Below are 9750 nucleotides of genomic sequence, written 5' to 3' on the forward strand. Positions count from 1 at the left end.
GGAAAATTAGCCGAAAATAGTGAGGGGTTATTTTAGTATTTTCCTTATCCAGTCAGATTTAATTTATTTTTAGTAATATTTTAGAGGTCTAATCCTATTCGGTTCAAATTTTTAATCTTAATATATGCCTAGGGTTTTAGTTGAGAGTTGAAAAAGAGAAAAAATGATAAAAAGAAGAAAAGAGGAGAAGATCAAGCTTTCGTCAAGATTCTTGCTTGTTGTTGCGGATTTTCGCCATTAAACCCAAAAATAAGAGGTATTTATGCTTCCATAATGTTGGGTTTGTTCACCCACACGCCAATCATGTTATTTTCAGCGCAATTTCATTCTTAAAGTTGAAAGATTAGAGTTAATGATGAGTTCATGATAGGTGTTCTTGAAGTTCAACCTAGATCTTTTTGTGCTGGGGTATGGATAATTTATTGAGATAAAATTTAGTAATTAGAGTGTTGTTTGAGTATATTAGAGTGTACTTGTGTTAATTAATCAAATCCAAGTGATTAGGAATTGGGACTTTAGTGCTAGGCGAGTTAGTGTGAGAAAACAAGCAAGAAAAATTCGTCAGATTTTTTGGGATTGGGACTTTAGTGATGGCCAGTCAGAGCACCCAAAACCCTCCTCGAAAATTTATTGGTTGGCGCCCCACGACACCCATAGAGCCAGGGCACCTACCCCTTCTAATTTGTCGTCGATTGCCTGTTTGAGTTCGTTTAAAGTGCACCTTCACTCCTTTTCGATTCTAACTAATTTAAGCTACTTATAAACACATAAAATCAGTCCTAACACGATCATAAACTTTAATTTATAATTCAAATTCAAGGTAGAGTTTAGGGTTAAGTTTTGAGAATTCTTTTAAATATTCTAAGAAAGTCTCTTTGAGTCCTTTTGTGGAGTCTTGTACAACTTCTAGTAACTTGTTTCATGGCCCGAGCAAGTGAGTATGATAATTATGAGAATGTATTCATGAGTCTACTTTGTCATCACGAGATCCTTCATATCAGGAACCATAACTCTTAAATTCGTAATTCACATTCAAGAGATAGTTAACAGTAGAGTTCAAGAAAGCCTTTGTGTTCAATTTTAATCCTTTGATATGAAATATTGATTTGAACTATGTTTTGAGTAAGTAAGGATGCAAATGATAAGATTCGTATACATGAGTTCCTTATTAATATTTTTGACCGTTGAGTCGAGTCGTTCATGTCCAAAACATCCGTATGAACTCCATTAGTTGAGTACCTTTGAGAGGAGTAGTATCTTCAAGTTTTAACTCTTGAATATTGAGTTCTATCTATGGTTATTGAAAACCTTGCATTGAGTCTTTCACGTCCATAATTTTACATGAACTATATTTCAAGGAGTCTTTTACAGACGTTTTAAATTTGTTTTAAGACTTAAGCTTTCAAGTTGAGTAATGATTAAGAGTAAACTTCATTTTCTTTGACAATATGTATTAGAACAAAGTATCCCCAAGAGTAAATGTTTATACATTTAACAGGAGATGAAACTGATATTTTCAAAAAAAAATTTGAGTAGTTTGAGCACTATATCTTATAGAATAGATGAGTTGTGAGAAGAGTTTCTAAAATCATGGTTAGTATGACAATCGAGTATGTCATTAATGTTCAAGTAGTATTGTATCTAGATATACAATCAATGTTTATGCAGTATGAATTTCTGAGTCATCAATGATCATATTTAAATAAAAATTTTATATGTTTTGAGAAAGTGTTTTCAAGAGAAGATACCTCTTTGAAGAGGGTAGTTTTAGCAATTATCTCAAACAAGAGAAAGTAGTTTGGATAAAAACTTATGAGCTAAATATATTTTTGAAGTAGCATTGAGCACATATATGGGGATGCGAGTTCATATGAACTCAAGTCTCTATAAATCATGTATCTATCTTGGTTAATAAAGGATCATACTTTTTAGATGACTCCTTAAGATGCTTTTATATAAGCTAGTGGATCCACTAAATTAAGTGTTCTATATGAAGACAAAGTATAAGAGCAGCGTGGGCAAGACGTTTTATCATCACGTAGGCTCAAAGTGGTGGCTGTCAGTTAGAGAACTCCCAAAAATTTATATTGTATTTTTATATCTACAAACTTAGTATATTGTATTCTTAAATGCATTGAAGTTGTTTTCTACTGTTTTAAAAGTTTTCCATTTATTGAATGTGTATTATTTATTTATGTAGAGTCGAGTATCTAGAGTCAGAGTCGAGTATCATATCTTTTTGTTGAGCATGTTATCCTTTAAAACTTCTGAGTTGAGTAAGTTTGAATAGTTTTGAGTATTCCTTGAGTTGAGTAAGTTTTAAAATAGCTCAGTATGTTTATTTTTTCAATTTTCAAGCTTATGTTATGTTTTAAAATTTCCGTTACATGCTCGTACAGTTCCACGTACTAAGACATTTGGCATGCATCTTTTCATGATGTAGACACTGGTATTCAGTATAATCAACATGAGATTCGTTTATAAACTCGAGAGTTCGAATTAGCTATGGTGAGCCTTCTTATTTCAAGAGGATTTAATTTACTTTTAACTTTAGTCAGGATGTCGTGGGTCTTGTTCCGGCATCCATCTTTATCAGTTCGAGGCTTCATAGATAGTCATTTTAGTTGATAAGTTTGTATTATTAATTTATTTTTTCAAATGTTCTAAAGACTGAAGTTGCCTATTTTACGGTGATTTGAATATATTATTTTTATTCTAAGTTCTCCCTTTGAGTTAAAGTTTTGAAAATTTTAAGTTAGTATTCCGCTTGTAATCAACTAGGATGAGGATTTGCTTGGGGGCAATCAATGATTCTTGAGTGCCATTCGCGTCAAGGGTGTAACTTGGGACATGACAACTCTATTGGAGCACGAGGGTCATTAGCAAGTTTATACATATTACAGAAGTCCACCAGTTTCCCATTACTTTGCTAAACATTCCTCAAATTTATGCTTGGTGTGATTAAATTTCTTTATTTGATTGAGAATTTGTATTTCTTTGAGAAATTCAAAAGCTTAGTAGGTTTGTAACCTGTTCCATGATCATTAAGGCATCATACAATTAATTTTTTAGTAGGTGATATGACATTCTCTATTATGAATTCAAGATTTATGTTGACGAACTTATGCTATTACAAATATTACTAAACAATGATTGCGTAGTCTAGATTTTAATTCAAATGTGGATAAAATTTCGTATACACATATTTATTAACTAGAGGTTTGGCCAACGGTATTAAGAAAATAGTATTGCATTATAAGTGGTTTTTGGATTTTTAATTCATGTTATTTCTTGGTCATAAAGTTAGTTGTGCTGGATAAGAGAATGAGTATAATTTAATGGTTTTTTAATCTTTAGATATTTCTTTAGTGTTTATAATTTTTTGGTGACAAGATCATCGATGCTCCGCCAGAATTTTGCTAGTAAACAATCAAAGCTACCACCATTTTCAGTCTTCTGGTACAACAGAAACAACCATTCAAACACTGTTAACGTTTCTTCCCCAGCGAAACACTCTTTACCAAAATTTCTATCTACCATCCAAAACCCAGAGTGATTCAACCTCCATTCCTTACTTTTTCTGCCTGAAAATAAAACAACCAAAAACAGCCACCCAAACAACCTTCAGTAACCTAAAGAACCAGCATTCAAATATACCTTCAAAAACCACAACACTGTTAGAATATATGATGAATATATTCTGATTTATTACCCTTGTTAAGTGTATATTTAGTTCCTACTTATAGCTAGGTGTATATTTATTTTCCTTAATTATAGTCTTGTATTGATTGTATATAAAACATTGACATCAATGAATAGTGAATATGGAAGAGGATTAAAATCTTTCATGGTATAAGATTTCTAGGGGAAAATACTTCCGTTTTCTCTTCAATCACCATCGTCCGCCCTCTCTTCTTCTTCGTCTCTCTTCTATCCTCATCATATAGGACTCAAAATCTTCCTTTTACCCCACTCTTGTTGTATCCAACATCAAGAACCATGTTTCATCATTCTTGAGATGGAGAACGCCCAATATTCAACATGGGAGAAACTATTTAAGATTCAAGCACGATCCCATCAAGTTCTTGACCATATTATTCCTTCGCCAAAGGGCAAGGAGAAAGTGCCGAAAATAGATGAGGAGAAAGAGTTTTGGTCTACTCTTGATGCAACCATTTTACAGTGGATCTACGCCACTATATCTCATGGTCTTCTACATACGATTCTTGAGCCAAACACCACTACTATGGAAACATGGAATAGATTGCGTAACATATTCCAAGATAACAAACACTCTTGTGCCATCACCCTTGAGTATGATTTCACTCATGTGAACATGGAAGACTCAGGTATATCTTCCTATTGTCAAGACCTCAAATATTTGTCGTACCAACTAAAGAATCTAGGCTCTTCCGTCGACAACAATAGAATAGTTCTTCAACTGGTCTCTGGCCTAACCAAACCCTACAAAGGTGTGGACACTCACATTCGCCAACGTGATCCTCTACCACAATTTTATCAGGCCCGTTTGATGCCTCTTGAAGAGGATGGCCTTGCTAAGAAGGCGGCACAGAGCTCCTTATCAGCCATGGTGGCTCATGATTCGAATGACTCACATGATATTGTTGATCATTGTTTTATTTCGGAAAGAAAAAAAATATTTTTTATTGTTTTAAAACATGTTAGATTCACCACCTAATTTTAAAGAGAAATTAAGAAAACTATTCTTCCAATCGACTAAAATAGGAAATCGAATTGAAAGATTTTTAAAAAGGGTTCGGCGATTCATATTTATATTTTTTTAGGGAGGTGTTTAAGACATCTAAATTATCCGTTAATACGGTTTTCATATAACTAACTTGTTTGGCTAAAGTGCCTAACTTAAGATTTTGAGATAAAAATTATTTAGAGTTGTTCTAAAAATAAAGTGTTAATTTTATTATCTAATTGAGATTTTGTAAGATTTATTTTTAGTTCATTTATTTTGATTTATTAAATCGCTAAAAAAAAGTGGTGTCTTGCGGGGGATTTTGAACTTTTTTAACCCTAAAACTAACATCAATTAATAACAAATAAGTAAGAGAGAGAGAGAGAGAGAGTGCGTGTATGTGTGTGTGTGAGAGAGAGAGAGAGAGAGACTTGAATCCAAATCTGATTTTTGTCCGCCTGGACCGGTATTTGAACCCACTTTGTTTTGGGCCTTGGTCCATTTCCATGTGTACTAAAATTCTAACAGTACAATAATGATAAAAGAAACAAGGGTTTAGGCCCAAAAATAACAAAATACAAAGTTCAGAAAAAAAAATTGGGCTTCTCGCAACTTCTCGGTTGGTAAGTCGATTTTGTGAGCATGACTCGATGGAGGAATTTGAGCCTTGGCGGCTCTCTCTAGGAATTGAGAGGAAGATAAGAATTCATAGTGAACTCGATTTCATTTACATGCAACATAAATAAAGGGAAAAAGTTAATAAATAATTTAACTATCGTAGCATAGGAAAACAAGTTAACTTACTGGAAAATATGCATTAGTTCGGGAAAAAAGAGTAAGCTGACACATAGTCCTATTTAAAAGAAACATGGATGGGCATATCGATAGACAAACTTTTTTTTAAAAATAAATAAATAAATAAATAGAGCACAAAATGCATCTAAAGAATTGTGATCAATAATAGTACCCATGCAAGATGACAAGAATGGAGCAACTAAGCTAAGAGCACTTGTTACAGTGAGCCTAAGCGACCACAAATTTATAATAACAAACTACATATTTACCCAAAACTAAGGATTGACAAAAATCATAAACTAAAAGAAATTGCAATAGAATAACATGACAAAGGGGACTGAGGATGAAAGGGGTTATAAATAACAACTAGAGAGATAATCGATCAACATCATTTCTATGTGTTTTATCAAAAAAGAAAAAATATTTTATATTTTGTAAAGTTTTGACTTTTTAGAGTCACCACTTAATTTTGAAAAAAAACAAGAAAAACATAGTTTTCAAAGACTTAAACAGAAAAATTATTTTCAAAACTTTAAATGGGTTCGGGGATTCCTATGAACGTCTTAGGAAGGTTTTGAAAACACCTACGACGTCCTCTAACTTGCGGTTATCCGACAACTAACTCATTTGGCTAAAATAACTAACTTATAAAATTTATTGGAAATTGTTTGAAAGTGTGTTTCTTCGTTGTTTATCTAAGCGACACTTATAAATTGAAAAATATCTTTTCAAACTTAGTTTAATTTTAATTTACTAAAACGTTATGACATTCTACGGGTATTTGGAGTTTTATAACTTTAAACTAACGACCAAAAAAATAGATCAGTAATAAGACGAGAGAGAGAGAAAGAGAGAGATTTTAGGTCCGAACCCGGGTTCTGTCCGCCTGGATCAGATTTTGGACCCACCTGTTTTCGAATTTTTTCACCCATTTATTTTGGGTCTTTGACCCACTTCACTTGTACCTGTCCTAAATTCTAAGAATACATTAAGTAAATAAATAAATGCGCTTAGGCCCAACAACAACAAAATACAAATTTTAAGGGAAAAATAAAATTTGGGTACGAATGACCCAATTTTCTTCAACTCTTTAATTGACTCCATATTCTTCAATTTAGGGCTTGTTCGTCGATTTCATGGCTTGTTAACTCGATAATGAATTTTGAGCCTTGATGGGTCTCTCGAAATGTGAAAAGGGAGAGTTCGTGGAGAACTAAAGCAAATTTTACATGCTATAAAGTAGATGAAGAGAATTAGTATATAATCCAACTTACAAAATGCAAGGAGAGAAATTTTTTTTATTAACCCCCAAAATATGTTATTTTGACACAGCAAGATGCATGCTAACACACGATTCCGCCCAGGGGAATCACAGAAGCATACTGAATAACGAGAAAATTTAATTAAGAGTAAACAAATATATCCATATAAATGTCTACCATGCCCAACTACATTAATATGTCTTCCATGCATGTCTACAGATGGCAGGGTAAAAAGAAATATGCAAAACCATCAATAAAATAAAAATAAGATGGAAAAAACAAATATAATAAAAAAACAATAAAAGAAAGAGAGAGGGAGATAGAGTACTGGTCACATATATTATAATAATAGCCTATATACTACACTAATCAATATCATGAATTGAAAGGACACTAAAAAAACTATTCTAACCCAGCATCATGTAAAAAATGATTATTCAAGAATAAGCAACAAATTAAAGAGGACAAACACAGCAAAGATAATCACATTGATCAATAAATAGGAATAACACGGAGTGAGGCAAATCCATTTTATTCGAAATCATAAAAGTCATTAGACTCAAATAGCAGAATCAAAATCAAAGTGGAAGCTACATACATTCTAACCATAAACTTTATATTACTTGAGAGTACACTAATAAACTATCAGCTTGAACAAATAAGTCTCACCAGCACATAATTTCTAAGCACTAAACAAGTTTACGATTTCTCATTAAACGATAATACCAAATAATGATACAGGGTTTTACAATTTTTAGATGCACTTTCGAGGTGAACTTCAACAAGAGTAGGTTAACCAATTCTTACGAGAAAAATAAATAGGAAGAAATGAAAGCCATGATAATAATAAAGGAAAGGTATGAAAGTACTATATTAACTTCCAAACATGGAGAAAATTTGAAGAACCAACCATATATGCATCTCTCTCTCTCTCTATATATATATATATAAATAACACCAGCAGAAGACGAAAGAAAAATGCACCAACTAAAATAGAATTCGAGAAATCAAGACATGCTCAACACAGATTACAAAGTATAACAAATATCCTAAGCTTGATAGTCATGAATAAAATGTAGTATTTAAAAGGGATGGAGCTGTCATTCATCAACAAAACAAACAAAACAGAGTGAGAGTGAGGTTATTACCTTCTTTGTGGCAGCGAAACAGGGATGAGACAAGTAGAGTAGACCACGACTTCACCACTACCGAAGTGCAACTCCGAGAGCATTTATGAACGGAGAAGAATCAAAACAGGATTTGATGTTTCGTTCCCAATTTATATGTCTTCAAAAAGCCTACTTGCTAAATGTTTATATATAGCTACTATTTTTGTTTTGATTCATTGAGCCTTACTGAAAAAATTTCCTAACTTGCTTCTTCTTTTGTTCTTTATATTCGGTATGTGTTTTTCCACTGTTTCTTTTTAACCAAAGACAAACCTTTGTTCCAGTAAAAATCCCAGAAAAGAAAGAAGAAGATTAGTATCGAAACTCTCACTCAATGTTTTTACAAATCTCCATCTCCAAAAAAAATTCCCTTTCAAGAACAGGAAGAGGCCTTATATATCGACAAATTAGGTCTTTGGTTTTGGGAAAAAGATGGATAAAATATGGACTTTCCCCAGACCCATTCAAAATCCAAAATCTTATCCGAAAATCTAATATTCTTCCGATTCCAAATGATTTCGAATATATTTCAAGCAAGCTAGAAGGACGAGATCGACCCATTGTACTGGGTGAGTAATGTGGCTGAATCTTTAGCCACAATAGACGAAAACGCGTGCTTCATGGCCGCTAGAATTGCAGACGTCCGTCCAAGAAACTGTACTAGAAAGAATAAGACGTGTTAAAATTTATTCTCAGTATAGCATCGTGTAACTCCCGTCTACTCACGGAAGTTGGAGGATTGGGGTCGACACATTTTGGATGGATCGGGATTTGGGGTTTCTGCTGGACTGGGCTTCAATTTTTTCTAGGTTTCATCACTGTTTTGGAAGAAGAAGAATATCAGACGATGTTGGCATGCATTTGTTATTGTTATTCCTTACTGGAATGGATTTTTTTTGTTATAAAAGGGGTTTGGGTCGGATATGGGGAGTGGGTTTTCTCGAGAAAATAAAAAGGAATCAGGCTGAAGGAATTCAAAAAGGGCCCAACACTTTTGTACTTATGGGTTAAAATATTTTACTAATAATAATACGCAACAACAATAGACAAATTAATAATCCTTCTATTATAACGAAATCAAATAATCGACTCAATTAATTAAAAAAAACCTATTATATAACTAAAATAGTTAACAAAGTAAAATCTTTTAAAAAGATTTTCGAATAAACATAAAATATCTTAATCGTATACATAATATATATATATATATATATATATAAGAAAATGACAAAACTATTCAAAAAATGACGCAATCTTTATGTTTTTTTCTTAAAATTTATAAAAATAATTATTTTAAATTGTTCGAGAATTAAAGAAGCTCATGAATTGATTTCTACTGGTGTGGGTATAAATTGGGTGTCAACATTGTGTACTTTTAAAATTTAATTACTGAGAGAAGTAGCTAGAGCTAAGCATAGTTAAGCTACCTGGGAACATATAATAACAAAGTGTAGGTCATTTGCGGATACTACAGGCAAAAATACCAAAAGACACAAGGGCATTAGAGGACCATACTATAGAACAATGATACCCAAATCGTAATGAAAATCAAGATGAACGAAAATTGTTCTTCTGTCAGGAAACAAGTCACTATAAGTTGACACCAACATAGCAACACACAAACATCATGATCAAACACTTGAAAGTGAGAAAAGACACTATAGGCATAAAACGTGGGGGATTAATAGGGAAAAGCAGTATATTATGCAATAAAAAAGAGAGAGTGAGGACTCAAAATGGATAGTAATAAATACAATCTGAGGACTCCAAAATAGTATCTAAATTGACAACTTTTTTTTTATCAACGTAATGAAAA

At 32.6% G+C, this 9750-nt stretch overlaps 1 long non-coding RNA gene across 1 annotated transcript; it reads right to left on the reverse strand.

Annotated features, from left to right (window-relative positions):
- Nucleotides 1-5175: 5175 nt before the first annotated feature.
- LOC112942181 (uncharacterized) lies at nt 5176-8800 on the reverse strand. Its single transcript, XR_003248240.2, has 2 exons — nt 7914-8800; nt 5176-6735 (listed from the first exon to the last, which is right to left on the reverse strand). It is a non-coding gene; the product is annotated as an uncharacterized lncRNA (long non-coding RNA).
- Nucleotides 8801-9750: the final 950 nt, after the last annotated feature.

Source organism: Solanum lycopersicum, chromosome 9 (genome assembly GCF_036512215.1).
Source record: "Solanum lycopersicum chromosome 9, SLM_r2.1".
NCBI classification, from domain to species: domain Eukaryota; kingdom Viridiplantae; phylum Streptophyta; class Magnoliopsida; order Solanales; family Solanaceae; genus Solanum; species Solanum lycopersicum.